This window comes from Schistocerca serialis, chromosome 8, assembly GCF_023864345.2.
Source record: "Schistocerca serialis cubense isolate TAMUIC-IGC-003099 chromosome 8, iqSchSeri2.2, whole genome shotgun sequence".
Lineage (NCBI taxonomy): Eukaryota > Metazoa > Arthropoda > Insecta > Orthoptera > Acrididae > Schistocerca > Schistocerca serialis.
In genome coordinates this window covers 587,353,137-587,372,156 of record NC_064645.1, presented here as the reverse complement: position 1 = coordinate 587,372,156, position 19,020 = coordinate 587,353,137, and positions in this window count along the sequence as shown.

Below are 19,020 nucleotides of genomic sequence, written 5' to 3'. Positions count from 1 at the left end.
ATACAGATACTTCTTGGCCAATACACTACAGTTTGTTGAGTAACTCACATGTTAGTGGAGGAGGACACTAAGTTCAACTGGAAAACACTCAAATATGAACTCCTTTTTTGGGGCTCCCATATGTCATTGGTTCATTTACCAAATATGCCTGCCAGTTGAAATATGAGTGAAGAAGTAGTTAGGAAAGTTTGTATGCTAGCGAAACATTGATGTTAGGTAACAATAAAATCCAAATCACAGTCCAGGAGAAAAGGCTGTTGGCCTCCTGATTGCTATCATTTATTACTTGCCTGTTCTATTTAATAATATTATGGGTTCTTACCTTGATTGATTTCTCAGATTCTTGTTCAGTTACTGGCACTATAGATTTAATTTTGTTATTATGAATTATTTCTCTCAAATATAATTCAGAGATCTTTTGAGTATTTCCTCAAGATAGTAAATGTTTCTTGTAATCTCAGTCCTACATCTCTGTTTGTTTTATCCATTTCATATACTTTTAATTTCCTACCACATGACATTTTGATCTTTTATAATCTGAGACTTTCTTTACTCTCCTGTTAGTGCTATACTTAACTGTTTTATTGGGAAAGCAGATGTTAGGGCTTGATAAAAATCCATCAGCAAACACATAATGTAGGAACTGACATCATCATATTATGCACATCACTCCTAAAGAGGCTTCCAAATGTTGATATAAGAAGAAATCACAGTTTCAATAGATTTAAGCTTGATGTTGTTTTCCAACTCCTCCTTTTTCCACATTTTTTTTTTTTTTACAGATATATGCTGCTTATTTGCAGTCACCTATGTTTAACATATTGGCTTCCTGTATTCTGGTCACATGTTCGCCAGATTGACATAAAATGTCAACTTCCTTATGACCTTCTAAGTCTGTGTTAAGATGTACGAAGTTACTTAACTTTGTTTCATAGTCCTCTAACATTCTGATGCATCATTCTCAATATTTATTTTGTCTGCCAAGTTTAATTTATCTGAACTTTTTTTGAAGCAGTCTGAATGTTGTACCAGTATTTAGCTGAAAAAATTCCACTATTTGTAAAGATAACTCCCTTTCCTCTTTCAGCTAATGTTTCAGATAATCTATTTTCTCCCTTCTGAAAGGCATAGCCTGTTGCATGCTTCCCCAGCTGTCAATAACTGGTCCTCTTTACTAAAGTCTTAAGACAGTATATCAGACTCCTGGCCATGGCTAGCAATGTGTTTAACAGCAACATATTTAACAGTACTTGTTACCTGGTCTTTGGTCCAAATTTTTCCTGCTCCTGTTGGCTGACACTCCTCCTATGACTGCTTCTTACTAGCAGGCCTTTCTTTCTTCACCCAGCTCAGTTTCTGACCTGTCTTGTATATTTTTATCGTTGGTCTGCTGTGACCTACTTTCTTGTTCAGTTGAATATGGCTCCTCCCCGTTAATTGAAGGAATGGGTGGTGAAGAAAGGTGGTAATTTTTCAACTGTGAAGTCTGTGTTGTCTATTTTAACCATTCACAATTGGTTCTTATTTTTCCTAGGCTTCTTTCTTTTAATTTTTACTGTTTGCATCCTGAACTGAAGATTGGAGATCATGACTACATTTTAAACAAACAATAATAAGGCTTCTGAATGTTTTAAAATATATTGTTTGCAGTTCATATAGAGCAGATCAAACCTGTCTGTGCCACTTTTGTGAAACCTTCCCTAGCTTGATAAAGAGTGGATGGCCCATGGTTCTGCAAGACCATCCTATTTACAAATGTTGGATGTGATGCACAATGAGGTAATTATGCAAGCCACTGGAGCCTTTGAGATCAGTGTTGTTCTGGGGCATTTTTCTGAGGAAGCTTGAGCTCATGCAATGACGTATCATGGTGAGGAAGGCCTATAATACAATGTCCCTACCACAGTTGCCGTGTAATATTGTTGCTTGCCATCAATGGAACTACCTTTCAACAACCAACTGTGAGTAATATGCTTCTCAGAATCTATCTAAAGACCTGTCATATGGAGCTGGATGTGTTTTCTTTCATAGTTTTATACTGAGTTTGGAACACATTTCCATTTTGGCTTCTTAGAGGTATAACATTATTATAGATCTGACAGATTTTAAGAGTTACTGAACTCTAAATTTAACTTGTAAGACTCCATTTTTAAGACCTTAAATAAGCATCACAATTTTATTATGTAGTTCAAGTCAAGGATGCTCCCTTGGCTATTTCATTTGTTCCTTTACCATATCTTGAGGATTCACCTCTTCAAAAAATACATTGTATTTAGTGCATGCTGAAATGTGATTGTGTAAGCAGTTGAGGAGGTTTCTCATCTGCTCTGACTCCTGTAGTGTCCTACTGGTTTTGCAGACTATGTACCTAATAGAGAAAATCATCCAGACAGGAGTACAAAACAGGCTTCTCTTTTCTCAGCAGAAGGGAAACATATTTTGTTCTGCAGGGTACTAGGGCATGTGGGAATCTCAGGAAAGAAGGAGGTTCTGAGAAAGCAAGAATGACTGCTGGGAATACAACGTGACACAATGTGTCATTGTCCATTCGGGTGTCATCTTGCTATTCAGTTGGAGAGCAATACATCTGTGTGTGTGGGGCAGGGAGTAGCTAGCAGCAGAATAATGATTTGTGGGCACTTAAGGCAGCTGTCATGTCATGAAATAACTTATATTGGTCAGTCTTTTGGGATGTAGTCACCCTGATCGAGTTTGGTAATACGAAGGTTGCCCAAAAAAGTAATGCATCACATTATATTTCTTCAACAGTTCTGCATTGAGCATAATGAGTATTACACACATGAGACAATGGTGTTCTATCTATAAACCCTATTTTTCCGTGTAATCTCCATTCTGTTCTATGGCCTTCCCCCAGCACTAAACAAGTCGTGAACCTTTGCCAAATGGCCTTATGATGATCTCACCCTCTGTGCCGAGCAACTAAGTGTACTTCTGTTGATAGCAGATGCTCCATAGACTTTGCATAAGCGTTTGTGAATAATCCCCACAGTTTCTTTCTCTACAGTGAGAAATTCAATGATGGCACGTTGTTTGTAACGTTCATCACCTACAGATGTCTGTCCTGCAGCTACGCCATCTATTCAAAGTGACTGAAACTTGGAATTCTCACTCAGAAGTCTTCATATAATACATATGTAATATTTTGCATTCATAGCATTGTTTTCAGCTGAGAAAAAAGATGCAATGCATTACTTTCTAATGACAAAATAAATAAAGAAAAGCCTGAAAATGAACCAAATGTTTCGTGTGAAGCTGATTTATGTGAACTAAAAGCATTTTTCAGTTTATTATTTTATTCAGCTATTATCAGAGCCAGAAGAGAAGATTACAAATAATTTTATGCCACAGATGACATTGGACATGATATATATAGATGCATTAGATCCAAAAACTGGTTACATGTACTAACATGGTTGAGCTTTGCTGACCCTGCAACCTGTCTTGAACACAGGCAGAATGATCCTTTGGCTCCAGTGTCATAACTTTTTACAAAATTTATTGGCAACTATCAAATGTTATACAATACTGGAGAATGCGCATGTATAGATGAAATCCTGGTATTATTTCATGGCAGATGCAGGTTTGAAATCTACATTCAGGAATCAAGAATCAAGAATTTTATTCACCGTAGATCATTTTACAATGATATTGGCTTTGTCATACAAGATGTACTAGTACATACAGAATAATAAAATAAACTTCTGTCAATACATTATAGAATACATTTGAAGCATGGCAGTGTACCAAATTACAAAGAATAGCTTTTAAAAGTTAACACAACAAGCTATCTTATAATCTAATATAATATGGTATTTTATTGTTTATAGTATAAACTTTGTAATTACACATGATTAACCACAGCACAAAATAATATGTTTAACTACAGACAACTTTTAAATGCTTATATTCTCCTCAGACATCTCAAAGAATTCTTTAATGTCATAGAATGGATGATCTGACAGCCAGCTGTACCACTTAATTTTAAAAGAATTTGTATCCATAGACTGAACATGAACTGGCAGTTTATTGAAAATCTGAGTGGGTTAACTTTGTGGGAGTTTCCTGTTCTCGCTAATCTGTGGCACGGTATGTCTAAATTACCATTAGCCCTGGTGTTGTGTTCATGTATTTCCCTTCTGGCAATAAATTCTGAAATATTATTTTTAATATAGAGTACAGACACATAGATGTATAGATTTATAATTGTAAGTATTCTGAGTCTGGAAAAAAGAGGACGACAGTGCTCCCTATGACCTCTTTGACATATTATACGTATGACTTTTTTTTGTAATTTCAATACGTTTTTGATGTGAGGGGAGTGCCCCCATATAATCAGACCATATGAAATATGTGACTGGAATAGCCCAATTCCGAACAAACCATGCAATTAGGGCTTAAAAATCAGGTGTCTTACTTACACTTACACTGATTAGCTGTTTAATGCATATGTGTACACAGGAAGGGATTCAGATGGACAGATACCAACTCAGGCTGTGACTAGACTAGCAAAACTAATTGAAGAGACTAACTGCACACTTACTACAGACAACTGATTTAGCTTAATTGAGTTAGCATAATATCTCAAATCAAGCGGACTGACATATGTGGGGAAAAAAATAAAAGAGAAATACGAGAAGAATTCTCATCTGTGAGGAGCAAGGAAGTTGGTTCTGTAATACACTCCTGGAAATTGAAATAAGAACACCGTGAATTCATTGTCCCAGGAATGGAAACTTTATTGACACATTCCTGGGGTCAGATACATCACATGATCACACTGACAGAACCACAGGCACATAGACACAGGCAACAGAGCATGCACAATGTCGGCACTAGTACAGTGTATATCCACCTTTCGCAGCAATGCAGGCTGCTATTCTCCCATGGAGACGATCGTAGAGATGCTGGATGTAGTCCTGTGGAATGGCTTGCCATGCCATTTCCACCTGGCGCCTCAGTTGGACCAGCGTTCGTGCTGGACGTGCAGACCGCGTGAGACGACGCTTCATCCAGTCCCAAACATGCTCAATGGGGGACAGATCCGGAGATCTTGCTGGCCAGGGTAGTTGACTTACACCTTCTAGAGCACGTTGGGTGGCACGGGATACATGCGGACGTGCATTGTCCTGTTGGAACAGCAAGTTCACTTGCCGGTCTAGGAATGGTAGAACAATGGGTTCGATGACGGTTTGGATGTACCGTGCACTATTCAGTGTCCCCTCAACGATCACCAGTGGTGTACGGCCAGTGTAGGAGATCGCTCCCCACACCATGATGCCGGGTGTTGGCCCTGTGTGCCTCGGTCGTATGCAGTCCTGATTGTGGCGCTCACCTGCACGGCGCCAAACACGCATTCGACCATCATTGGCACCAAGGCAGAAGCGACTCTCATCGCTGAAGACGACACGTCTCCATTCGTCCCTCCATTCACGCCTGTCGCGACACCACTGGAGGCGGGCTGCACGATGTTGGGGTGTGAGCGGAAGACGGCCTAACGGTGTGCGGGACCGTAGCCCAGCTTCATGGAGACGGTTGCGAATGGTCCTCGCTGATACCCCAGGAGCAACAGTGTCCCTAATTTGCTGGGAAGTGGCGGTGCGGTCCCCTACAGCACTGCGTAGGATCCTACGGTCTTGGCGTGCATCCGTGCGTCGTTGCGGTCCGGTCCCAGGTCGACGGGCACGTGCACCTTCCGCCAACCACTGGCGACAACATCGATGTACTGTGGAGACCTCACGCCCCACGTGTTGAGCAATTCGGCGGGATGTCCACCCGGCCTCCCGCATGCCCACTATATGCCCTCGCTCAAAGTCCGTCAACTGCACATACGGTTCACGTCCACGCTGTCGCGGCATGCTACCAGTGTTAAAGACTGCGATGGAGCTCCGTATGCCACGGCAAACTGGCTGACACTGACGGAGGCGGTGCACAAATGCTGCGCAGCTAGCGCTATTCGACGGCCAACAGCGCGGTTCCTGGTGTGTCCGCTGTGCCGTGCGTGTGATCATTGCTTGTACAGGCCTCTCGCAGTGTCCGGAGCAAGTATGGTGGGTCTGACACACCGGTGTCAATGTGTTCTTTTTTCCATTTCCAGGAGTGTATATGCATTTATGCAAGATCTATCTCTAGTTTCATTTCCAGCAATAAAGGATGTGGTAGTGATTTAAATATCATCTATACACCATGATGAATGTAAAGATGGTGATGTAGGTAAACCAGAAACAACTTCATACTACACTCACACAGAAGGTGGTGTTGATACTCAGATGAGAAGTGTTTCAAGTATTCAACTGTAGAACACACCCAAAGCTGGGCAATGGTACTGTTTTTCTGCATGTTGGACATCAGTGGGATGAATGCCTTGGTCCTTCACAACTCCTACAAAGACACTACTCAAATTAACCACTTCAATTTTTGAAGAAGCCTGCATACACATTGGTGACACCACATATGGAAAAGCAAGTCTACAACTTTCACATACCCCATGAATTTTATGCATTGATTTGCCATGTTTTGGGTGTTGCAGAACCAAGAGCAGAAGTTATCATAGAACAAATGGAAAAATGAAAACATGCTCCACCAATGAAAAAAGAAAAGGAAGACTTCTTATGTTTGCCATTGTTGCAAGAAGTCAGTCTGCCATGAATGCTCTTCAAAAATGTGCACAACATCCAAAAAAACTTCTGAGAAGGAAACTAAAAACCAAAAGAGTACTAGTGTAATTTTTATTTTTTAAAATATTGTATGAAGTCTTATGTTGTCATTACTACATGTATATTAAATAGACACCGGATTATATGCATTTCCATATTGCATATGTGTTTGTGTATTTGGCTCTTTTCCACCAGTTATTGCATATTTTAACTAAAAACTATTGATGATGAATATTTTTGCTCTATATTTACAATATTTTACAAATTTAGATGGGCAGTTTCTAGCTTTATCTAGTTTCAATGTTTCGCAGATTGACTGCAACCAAGAACTGCGAGCAATCACTAATCGAGAGGCTACTGCCTAGCGAAATCATTACAGAAGAGGAAGATGAACAGGAACAGGCAGACTGAGTCAATACTCCTAAGCCCACGACCCTCGTTAATCCCCTCCACTGTCGTACCATACAAGTATGCAACAATTAAACTATCCAAGCTTTTAGTCGCACATCCATTGTTTCAGTTTAGCTTTCTATTTACTACTTCCTTGTACACAGCTGAACGTGTTTATGATGTGTAGTGTGTAACGTGTTGTGTGCCATGCCATCTGAAAAAAGAAATATTGTTTCATGGCTAGCTGACCATCCTGGAACATTTACATATGATGGAATTGTTTTATATTGTTGACTTTGCGAGAAAATCATTCCATGCAAAAAAAAGTTTTGAATAGATCAGCATGTCAAGAAAAGTCTTCAGATCGCAGGAATGCAGAAGAAAGGATCGCAACAACAACTTCTGATAACAGCAAGTTGCAGTCCCAAGATAGCCAAAATAGTTGGTTTAACATGGATCTATGTGAAGCATTGATTGCAAGCAATATTCCTCTTCACTAACTCACAAACACTATCCTCAAAGGCTTCCTGCACAAATATTGCTTAAATCAAAATATACCAGATGAATCAACATTGCGTAAAAAATCAACAATTTACGTAAATGTTCTGGAAGAAATACACAATGAACTCAAGAACAGCATTATCTGGATTTCAGTTGACAAAAATACAGACCCTTGTGGCCATTATATTGCAAATTTTATTGTTGGTGCTTTAAAAAAAGCCTTCTTCTTCCTATTTAGCAGTCTGCAAAGAACTTGACAACGTAAATCATTCTATGATCACCAAATTGGTGAATGAAGGTATTAGAAAAATATTTCCAATATCTTCCAAGATGAAAGGGTGTTTGTGTTTATTTCAAATGCTGCTCCCTATATGATTAAAGAAGGAAAAGTCCTCTTGAGTATTTTATCTCAATTTCACTCATTTGATGTGCTTTGCTCATGGAGTACACTGACTTGCTGAAGAAGTATATTCCATGTTTGTGAATGTAAATAAACCGATTTCAGCCACAAAAAAAGTCCTGCTCACATCAAGACCTACAAATAAAAACTACCACATGTACCTTTACCTCCTGAAGCAGTGGTAACTTTTTGGGGTACGTGTTTTGAAGCTATGTTGTTTTACAATGTATATTTTGAGGCCATGAGAGGGGTAGTAAACAACTTCAGTAGTGCAGAGGCCTTTACATTTTGACAGTTCAAGGAAGCTTTTAATGATTCCAGTATTAAAAAAGACATTGCTGTGATTAGCACTCATTTTTCCCATACATCTACACATATTAAAAAGCTCGAAACTCAAGGTTTGGTGTTGAATGAATCCGGTTTGATGTTGAATGAATCTATTTAGTTAATGAATAAAGTTATTCTAGTACACTCTTCATTATTGGAGGTATTCCCAAGAAAATGTAACAAAAAGTTCGAAAACATTTTAAATAATGACATAGGCTTTGAACCCTTGTGCCAAAATAATAGTTTTATTAATGGATGAGTGAACTTTTACCAGAAACAATAAGTGCCAACATAGGACCCAAATTTAAATACTGCCCAGTTACCTCAGCTGATATAGAATGGTCCTTTTCTGCTTATAAAAATGTTTTAAGTGATCAAAGACACAAGCTTACTACCAAACATTTGGAATAGTACCTAGACATTTACGTTAACAATAGTAGATAAATGTAAACTGAATTGTAAATGATACTTTGATCCAGTAGTATTAATTAAAAGTTAATGTTGTTCAAACAAATTCATGGTTGTATGTTGTTTTTTAATTCATGACTATTCTGTATTTTAAATAAAACATTATGGAAAAAAATGGTTCAAATGGCTCTGAGCACTATGGGACTCTACTGCTGAGGTCATTATTCCCCTAGAACTTAGAACTAGTTAAACCTAACTAACCTAAGGAGATCACACACATCCATGCCCGAGGCAGGATTCGAACCTGTGACCATAGCGGTCACGCTGTTCCAGACTGCAGCGCCAAAACCACGCGACCACTTCGGCCGGCCCAAAACATTATGGAGTTTTTGAGCATGTCCCTCTGTGTTCTGATATATCTCGATGCTGGTCCTGTACATATTGATTGTTTTGCTGTGACTCACTCACATCACATCCTCTTGTTACCGACAACAATAGCAAAGAAGGAGCAATTCCTGAAACATGGTATGCATCCCCATTATTTTTTATTATTTAATTTATTTAATTATTTTTTTTTTACCATTTCTGTAACAGAAACTCAGCCATGGAGTAGAAGGAGATGTCCAAAAGAAATGATTTTAAGCTAGATCTAAAACTTGATCTGCTGCCTGCAGACACTTTATGTTGTTGGGCAAATGATCAAAGATTTTTGTTGCTGAATAATGTACTCCTTTTTGAGCAACTGACAGCTTCAATAACGAATAGGAAAGGTCATTTTTCCCTCTAGTGTTGTATGTATGAACATCACTGTTCTTCACGAATTGAGATGGATTATTTATAACGAATTTCGTTAGTGAATATATGTACTCTGATGGTGCAGTTAAAATACCTAACTCATTAAAAAGATGCCTACATGATGTGCTTGGGTAAACACCACTAATTATTCTCACTGCTCTCTTTTGTGCAAACAATACTTTATGTCTAAGTGGTGAGTTACCCCAGAAAATTATTCCATAAGGCATTATTGAGTGGAAATATGCAATGTATGTTAGGAGACTGATCTGTTTATTACCAAGACTAGTGATTGTACAAAGATCGAAAGAAGCTGAACTTAGTTGTTTGAGAATCTCAGTAATATGCTTCTTCCAGTTCAAGTTGTCATCAATGTGAACACCCAAAAATTAGGAGAAACCTACCCTGTTAACTGAGCCCTGTTCATATGCTACATCAATTGTTGGTATAGCTCTATTTGGCATACAGAACTGGATATAGTGAGTTTTTTTGAAACTAAGGGAGAATCCATTTTCTGAGAACCAATTAATGTTGTTGTTGTTGTGGTCTTCAGTCCTGAGACTGGTTTGATGCAGCTCTCCATGCTACTCTATCCTGTGCAAGCTTTTTCATCTCCCAGTACCTACTGCAACCTACATCCTTCTGAATCTGCTTAGTGTATTCATCTCTTGGTCTCCCTCTACGATTTTTACCCTCCACACTGCCCTCCAATACTAAATTGGTGATCCCTTGATGCCTCAGAACATGTCCTACCAACCGATCCCTTCTTCTGGTCAAGTTGTGCCACAAACTTCTCTTCTCCCCAATCCTATTCAATACTTCAAGAATTAATAATTCTTTAAAAGACATCCTTAACAATATCTTCCGCTGCTTTTTCTGGAGTTGGATTTATTATAACACTCATGTCATCTGCAAAAAGTACTAGTTCTGCTTGCTGAACATTAAGTGAGAGGTCATTCACATGAATAAGGAACAGCAGAAGACCTAAAATTGAACCCTGTGGGACTCCCTTTGTGGTAACTCCCCATTCACGAGAATTTACCGCCCTCCCAACATTGTTTGTGGTATTCAGCACAACTTTTTGCTTTCTGTTCATTAAATATGATTCAAACCAGCTGTGTGTACAGCCTTAAATTCCATAAAACCTGAGTTTTTCTACTAGTGTGACATGATCCACACTGTCAAATGCCTTGAAGAGACCACAAAACATACCAACTGGCGATAATTTGTTATTTAGGGCTTGTACTATTTGATGGATAAATGTGTAGATAGCATTCTCAGTCGAGCAACCATTCTGGAATCTGAACTGTGACATGCTGAGTGAATTATTTTCACTTAAATGTGAGACTACTCTTGAATACATAACTTTTTTGAATACTTTAGAAAATGAAGTCAGCAATGATATTGGTCTATAATTATTTAAGTCACTCTTGTCCCCTTTCTTATGAAGAGGTTTGACAATTGCATATTTCAATCTGTCTGGAAATGCTGCTGATGGTTCACATGCTGGTGCTGATGTAACTTCTTCCTCATGAGGTGTAGTCAGAAATACTTTTTCCTCATATACTGTTGCTCCATCATTCTTTCCTCATGCAATTGGCAGTGAGCCTATTGCAGACAGTGTGATCTTTATGTGGGTGTCCACTCCTGCAGCTTTTATCACTAGAGGAATTTATTTGGTCTGTACTTCCGTGCCTAGGTAGTTTTTATGCATCCTATGTCTTGCAAAATGTCCTGACAGACCTGGCTGCTTCAGTAAAAGTTGTATCTACAAAACTTCTACAAATCTTTCTCAATATTCAGTTTGTAATACAATTGAGTAATATAGTAAGATGGGATGCTAAACTGTTTTGTAAAAAATTCCTTTATGGATAGCATTTTCCTAATATCCTCCCAGTGAACCAAAACCTGCTACCTACCATACCTATGAATGAATGTATGTGATCATTCCATTTCTTATCCCAAAAAATTACAAATCATTACTCCTAGGAACTAGTATGAGTTGATTTATTCCAACAGTGACTCACTGATGTCATATTCATAGGGTACCCCGTTTCTTCCTTCATTCTGCTCTGAGCATTATTGCATATGTGTATTCAATTGATACTTCCTCACTTCCATGCCAGTATGTTGACTCAAGCTCAACATCACTGCTCTGAGTGATCCGTCATATAATTTCTGTGCAGAGGCAAGAACCATTAACATTTCCAGCATAGCTAAGAAGTATTACTTAAGACACTCTCAGATGCATTTGCTCCTAAATACAAGCAATGTGTTCACATGAGACTGCTTGAGCATATGTGTGTAACACAACTCTTTTCTATCAAAGCTGTCAGGGGTAGATTGATCAAGAAAATACTCAACTGTACTGACTGCTTCTGCCATGAAGACACAGTAAATTTTTTGGCAACAGTATTGTCATCTGCCAATTTACCATTCCATACAGCCATTGTCTTGAGTCATATAAGAAAATATATGAAACATATCACAATTACCTTTAATAGGACATGACTATAATAATTTTATGCTGCCCACCCACTGTTTGAAACTTTATGTACATCAAGTGAATGGCTTGAAATTGTATTTTATGAGGCAATAAACTTCTGCAGTGTTCTGTTCTATACTCCTTTGTAAAACAAATCATTGCCCACCATTACTGCTAAATGGCTGACTAGATTATCACATTGGTTTCAGTCTAGTTGCATTATTTTTTAATATGTTCAACAGCTGTGGACTTTACTTTCACAAAATAAGTGAGTAGAATTTTGTGTAATCACATGTAAAACAGATTAAACTCCTCACACCACATAAAATACATTGATATACAAAAAATATTTTAAGGCTTTATTGGAACACTGCTCATGTGAATGAAACTGGTAAAATTACTTCCTCTTGATACATCAAACATAAGATTTATCATAAAACTTGACATTCTTTTCTTTTCTCTTGGTTTTAGCAACTGATAGCCGCCATATGTACTTTGAAGGCTTTGTTAGAAGCCAGATTAGCCTTAGTGATACAAGAATTGACACATGAATTACTATCTTGCAAACTTGTTCAGAAGTCTTACTTAATGATACCATTTGTAATGTACTGATGATAATATATTGGTCTGCATGAGGTTAGTAATGTTAAAAATTATAAACTCCCCAAATACACACACACACACACACACACACACACACACACACACACACACACACACACACACACACACAGAAATACATGGAAATATTGAAATCGTTTTTTCTGTCTGTTCTAAAACTTCTGATCGACCTTTAGCTTCTCAGGTTATTTTTTTGTCACACATTTCCCCAGGTGCAGCGTGACATGGCTATGTTTAAATTGCCATAAAAATTGCATTCAGCAATGTCAGTGAGACAGTTCAGCTTTTTATGTAAAATGTTACGTTAATACCACACAAAAAATAGATTCAAATAAATTCTAAAGGTTATTTTTATAAAAAGAACCACATTTAAGTAGAAAACTGCACTAAATGACTTTAACATTACATGGTAATGTTACAGCTACAGAAAGACAAAGAACCTGCACTTCAAATTTTACTTTTTGCTGTGTTTTTATTGTTTATTATTAGAAACCGGAATAAAAGCATCAAAAAACCTTAAAATATGCATGAAAAATGCGTAAAAATGCATGAAAATGTAGTAATATGAAAGATCAAATAATAAAAAAAACATGGTAGTTACTGCATGCATTATATCTCAAAGTTGAACACCTGGATATCAATTACAAGGAAGAGTGCCTGTCAGATGAAAAATGAGTACATTTAGAAGTTTCCTCTTTCTAAACCTTATGCTAAATCTTGATTGGAAAAGTATGTAATACACTTATTTGGTATGTACAAAGAAGAATAGCATGGTCAACCATACCAAATGCTTTTATTAATTACAGGCATCTGTGACTCCTCCCAAACTTTCCAATATTGTTTAAGAAAGCAGCCTGTGATAAAATACTGACTCATTTTTTTCTGAGCAGAAAGTATTACCTGCTTCTCAGTTTTACTTTTGTAAGCTGTTCTTCTTACAGAAAGCTGTACACAACATCACAAATGTAGTCCTGGAAGAGATAAATAAAAAAATATTTTGTTGGTATATTCTGTAACCATACCAAATCCTTTGATTATGTTTATCACAACATTATAGTTGGCAAAGCATTGTTAAGTTATTAATGAGGCACCTTGCCACTGTTCACATGGCTTCTGCCCTCAGAGGTTCAAGTCCTCCCTTGGCATGGGTGTGGGTGTTGTCCTTAGAATAAGTTAGATTAAGAAGTGTTTAAGCCTAGGGACTGATGACCTCAGAAGTATGGTCCCATAGGAACTTACCACAGATTTCCAAATAATACTGAAAATACATTGGAAGTTCTGGGCTCTGTTTACCCATCAACACCTTCTTAAAAAGTATGTTGTTAAGGTAAGTCGACAACTATTAGAAATTTCTATTCCAAAATATTTATAGGGTGGGCGTAAAGTACACAACCCCTCCTCTCCCCCCCCCCCCCCCCCCCCCCCCCTCAGCAATACAAATTATTTAAAATATGTTCATATTGCAAGGGTTAAGTACTATAACAAAATCTTAGTCATTACTCATTAAGTCATTCATTCACCATGTTCCATAGATCCCATCAAAAAGGATATCCTGCAAGGGTGTTGAATGAGTCAAGGTATATGCTAACACAAGACAAAGACAGCATAGAAATTTAAACTGTGTACTGTATGAACAGTAAACTATCACTTTACTACTAAATGCAATTCACATTGATTCTATCTGCATTGAATCAGGTAAATTAGCAAGGGAGCTGCTACTTTGTAAATAGCTCTTGATTCCTCAGTTTTAACATATACGAGGGCAGTTCAATAAGTAATGCAACTCATTTTTTTTCTGAAACAGGGGTTGTTTTATTCAGCATTGAAATACACCAGGTTATTCCCCAATCTTTTAGCTACACAACACTATTTTTCAACGTAATCTCCATTCAATGTTACGGCCTTATGCCACCTTGAAATGACGGCCTGTATGCCTGCACGGTACCATTCCACTGGTCGATGTCGGAGCCAACGTCGTACTGCATCAATAACTTCTTCATCATCCGCGTAGTGCCTCCCACGGATTGCGTCCTTCATTGGGCCAAACATATGGGAATCCGACGGTGCGAGATCGAGGCTGTAGGGTCCATGAGGAAGAACAGTCCACTGAAGTTTTGTGAGCTCCTCTCGGGTGCGAAGACTTGTGTGAGGTCTTGCGTTGTCATGAAGAAGGAGAAGTTCGTTCAGATTTTTGTGCCTACGAACACGCTGAAGTCGTTTCTTCAATTTCTGAAGAGTAGCACAATATACTTCAGAGTTGATCATTTGACCGTGGGGAAGGACATCAAACAGAATAACCCCTTCAGCGTCCCAGAAGACTGTAACCATGACTTTACCGGCTGAGGGTATGGCTTTAAACTTTTCTTGTTAGGGGAGTGGGTGTGGCACCACTCCATTGATTGCCGTTTTGTTTCAGGTTCAAAGTGATGAACCCATGTTTCATCGCCTGTAACAATCTTTGACAAGAAATTGTCACCCTCAGCCACATGACGAGCAAGCAATTCTGCACAGATGGTTCTCCTTTGCTCTTTATCGTGTTCGGTTGGACAACGAGGGACCCAGCGGGAACAAACCTTTGAATATCCCAACTGGTGAACAATTGTGACAGCCCTACCAACAGAGATGTCAAGTTGAGCACTGAGTTGTTTGATGGTGATCCGTCGATCATCTTGAACGAGTGTGTTCGCACGCTCCGCCATTGCAGGAGTCACAGCTGTGCACGGCCGCCCGCACGCGGGAGATCAGACAGTCTTGCTTGACCTTGCGGCGATGATGACACACGCTTTGCCCAACGACTCACCGTGCTTTTGTCCACTGCCAGATCACCGTAGACATTCTGCAAGCGCCTATGAATATTTGAGATGCCCTGGTTTTCCGCCAAAAGAAACTCGATCACTGCCCGTTGTTTGCAACGCACATCCGTTACAGACGCCATTTTAACAGCTCCATACAGTGCTGCCACCTGTCGGAAGTCAATGAAACTATACGAGACGAAGCGGGAATGTTTGAAAATATCCACAAGAAATTTCCGGTTTTTTCAACCAAAATTGGCCAAGAAAAAAAATGTGTTGCATTACTTATTGAACTGCCCTCGTATTTGTTGTAGCTTATTACTTACTTGATAACAATGGTATTTTTCAAAGAATTTATTTTTTACTGCTGCTTTACTGAGGCCCATTTATAGTACCTTATTACCAGTCATACAACTTTATAACAAACATTGATACTTGCCATGTAGCTAACAGATCCTTTCAGTGTCTGAATCTAGATCTGTTCATCCATTCTGGTGCCCTATATTCAGCCACACTCAGTTGGGATTGATGTGGTACTCCTCCCCCCTTCCTGCCAAAGTTATTTTAAAACTATTGTCGCCACACCCATCCGCCCCCACCCCACTTCGTCTCCCCATCCCCAGGATTCAATGATGAGTTATGTGAACCAGATAATAGATAATGGTCAGAAATTATGTGGAACAAGTTTTTCTATTAATGATGAATAGATTGGTTCACTATTACTAGCAGGATTCTGGCAAGAAAAATATTCTCCCATGATAATGGCAATTGAGCATTCAGGAATTCCAATCACAATGGATGCAATCAAAACTAAGCTTCTTCACATGGAAGAAGACATCACAATGGCTGGTAGTGCTTTTAGGGCCGAAAGTTAGCAAAGTAAACAAAAATATTCCCACCAAAATGGAAATACAGTCGGATATCAAAACAGAGAATACATTGTTTGCTATTAATGCAAGAAACCAGGACATTTTAAAAGTAAGTGCCCTAACAGAGACAATGAAACAAGACAAAACAAAACTATCAAATGCTTTCAGCACAGTTTTTATAAGTGGCTCTTTTGACAGAAGTGAACAGTATGTTGATTCAGGTGCTATTGTGCATCTCACAGCAAATGAAGAATGGCTTAAAAACAAAATAATTGATGTTAAGATAAAAAAAATGATTGCATACCAGACAGTAATCCCAGTGTTATGCTCTCAAGAAGTTGTCAATAGTAGTTGGAAGAACTCTTTTGACTATACTGTAAAAAAAGTTGTGCATGCTCCAGAAGTAACTACAAATTTGCTGTCTGTGAGCAGGTTGACTGATCAAGGAAATTTTGTTGAATTTAATAGTGATTGGTGCAATATTTATAACAAGCATATAGAATTAGTGGCAACTGCAGATCTGGTTAATGGTGTGTACAAGCTAAACATTGACAGAAGAAGTCATTTTTTGGGAATGATTACAGCATCTGGCTGGCACAGAATATTAGTTCACCTAAATGCAAAGGATCTTATTAAAATGAAAAATGGAGCTATAGAAGGAATGGTATGTGAAGACATTAACATTAGCAAGCAAAAGTGTGTAGTATGCAGTAAGTGCAAACAAACAAGACAGCCTTTTCCACTTGGAGGCACTAGAGCCTCTAAGCCACTTGAAGTAGTACATGCAGACCTGTGTGGACCAATGGAAGTTATGTCATTATGTGGTGAAAGTATTTTCTCATTTTGGAAGATGATTACACCCAAACGGAATTTGTGTATTTTCTGAAGACAAAGAATGAAACTTCTGAAAAATTTCAAGAATTTCAGAAAATGGTGGAGAATCATCAAGAACGAAAAATCATAACAGTAAGGACAGATAATGGAAAAGAATTCTGTTGTGTGAATTTTGACAGTTTGTTGAAACAAACATGGTATTATACATCAGTTATCCAACAGCTACACACCAGAACAAAATGATTTGGCAGAAAGGCTGAATAGAACTGTGTAGCAAAGGCAAGATGTTTACTATTTGATGGGAAACTTGACAAAAGATTTTGTGCTGAAGCTGTTAATAATGCAGTATAATTGTTTGCGAAACAGCTCAGTGAGTTCAGGTTCTGGGAATAAACTATGGACTGGCAAGAAACCCAACATTAGTCATCTCAGAATAATTGGAAGCCAGGTCATCATGAATGTTCCCAAAGTCAAGAGAACAAAATGGGATAAAAGGGGAAAAGAAATGTTCTTAGTGGGATACAGCAATACTACAAAAAGCTATAGACCCTGTTACACTGAGACAAATGATGTAGTGATAAGCTGAGATGTGACTATAATATAACGGAAAATATTAATGATGCAGGAATTGGTATACACCGCATCAATGGGGGATGATGAAGAAACTGATAAGTCTGATCTTGTATTAAGAGAGGACTTAAGTTGTGTCTCATAAGAAGCAGTTACATCAGAGAAAGAGAAAGAAGCCGATGTTAAAAAATGTGTTATGCAAAATGATAAGATGGGTTGGGTTGTGTGTGTGTGGCAGGGGGGGGGGGGGGGGGGGGATGGTGTGGAGGAGACCAGACAGTGAGAGCGAGGTCATCGATCTCATCGGATTAAGGAAGGGTGGGAAGGAGGTCGGCCATCCCCTTTCAAAGGAACCATACCGGCGTTTGCCTAGAGCAATTTAGGGAAATCACGGAAAACCTAAATCAGGATGGCCAGATGCAGGATTGAACTGTCATCCTCCTGAATGCGAGTCCAGTGTGATAGCCACTGTACCACCTTGCTTGGTGCAAAAAGATGAAGTGAAAAATATTAGCAGGTCACAAAGGCAGCTCAAACCAAATAGAAGATTTTATGATTATGAGATTTATTTTTCTGCTGGAATTTCAGATCAACTCGAGGACCCAAGAACTGTGCAAGAGGCTCTTAGGATACCTGATGCAGAAGACTGAAAATGTGCTATGGACATGAGATACAAGCTTTTGAAGACAATGTGTGGGGAGTGGTAAATCTTCCATAAAGTGCAAGTGTTGTACAGTATGAGTGCATGTTCAAGAAAAAAGTCAACGGTGATGGTGAAGTGCAGCATTGTGCTAGACAAGTGGCTAGGGAATTCACTCAGAAACCTGGAGTTGATAATGATGAGACCTTTTCTCCTGTGGTAAGGCAGAAACACATAGATTTCTCTTAGCTTTATCTCTTGAACTAGATTTGAACATTACACATCTTGATGTTAAGACTGCTTTTTTAAATGGTATTCTCAAAGAAGATATTTTTCTACAACAACATCAAGGATTAAATCTTTGCAATGATAAAACAAAAGTTTTGAAGTTAAAAAGCGGTATGTATGGTTTGAAGCAATCATCCAGACCATGAAATCAAAGAGAAAATGATGTCTTAAACTGTATATGTTACAAGAGAACTGATATAGAACCTTGTTTGTTTACAAAACATAAAGATAAAGGATTAGTTACTACAGTAGCTTTATATGTTGATGACTTTCATATTTTTTTCAAATGATTGAAGTGAGACTGAATTCTTGAAAAGTAAATTACATTCAGAGTTTGAAGTAAAGGATTTAGGAATGTCTACAAATTTTTTGGGGATGGAAATAAAATGCGATAAAGGTAAAGGAGCGATAGCCTTAAGTCAAGAGAAC